The sequence below is a fragment of the Gekko japonicus genome, unplaced genomic scaffold, assembly GCF_001447785.1.
Source record: "Gekko japonicus isolate JY-2015 unplaced genomic scaffold, Gekko_japonicus_V1.1 scaffold2045, whole genome shotgun sequence".
Classification (NCBI taxonomy): domain Eukaryota; kingdom Metazoa; phylum Chordata; class Lepidosauria; order Squamata; family Gekkonidae; genus Gekko; species Gekko japonicus.
In genome coordinates this window covers 181,007-181,922 of record NW_015174898.1, presented here as the reverse complement: position 1 = coordinate 181,922, position 916 = coordinate 181,007, and positions in this window count along the sequence as shown.

The following is a 916-nucleotide window of genomic DNA, read 5'->3' as shown; positions in this document are numbered from 1 at the left end:
TCACCCACTGCCTGGTCCTTTTAACCGGAGATGTCAGGGATTGAACCTGGGACCTTCTGCATGCCAAGCAGATGCTCTGCCACTGAGCCACAACCCCTCCCCCGGCAGAACTCTCTGTCCCCCAGCAGTGGCTAGGCAAGTCTACCCCCTGCCGGTGTGTCTTCTGGAGCAGATGAATGCAGCAGTGGCACAACCTCCACCGCTGGACAACCATCTATATAAAATGATAGCACAGTAAGGATCCACTCTTTGCATCTGAAGGAGAGGGCTCCAGCTCACAAAATGCGAGTGTTTTATGTTTTTGTTGTTGTTAAATTGTCAATCAGTGAAATGTTAATAGACTCCTGTTTATTTCTGAGTTAATTTAGAATCTATTAATAAGAGTCAGAAGTCTCTTAACAATTCCTTCAGCAGCTCCCTGTTTATCATCTTAGCCATGCATGTTAGACAGGGAGTCTACCTGTTCTTGTACCTTTAATTATTGCAAACGTGGCCTAGAAATCTGAGAGCTGGGAGAAAAAACACACACACAAGGAACCACCCCTTTCTGATAACAGGAAAGTGAAACTCATCTTACTTCCAGCCCACAGAAAGCATCATGGCTGCAGCCAATCCAGCAAAAAACCTTCTGGATGAATTTACTTGTTCCATCTGTCTGGACTTCTTTCAGGATCCTGTGATGATCATAGAATGTGGGCACAATTTCTGCCGAAACTGCATCACCAAATATTGCAAAGGATCTAGTTGCAGTGCCTGCTGCCCGGAATGCAGACATTTGTTTTCCTGGACAAATCTCAAACCAAACAGACAACTGGGGAATATTGTAGAAACAGCTAAGCAACTCACCTTGCAGCCGAAGAATAACAGCTCGGGAAGGGAGAGAATGTGCAAGGAACACCGGAAGCCCCTGACGCTC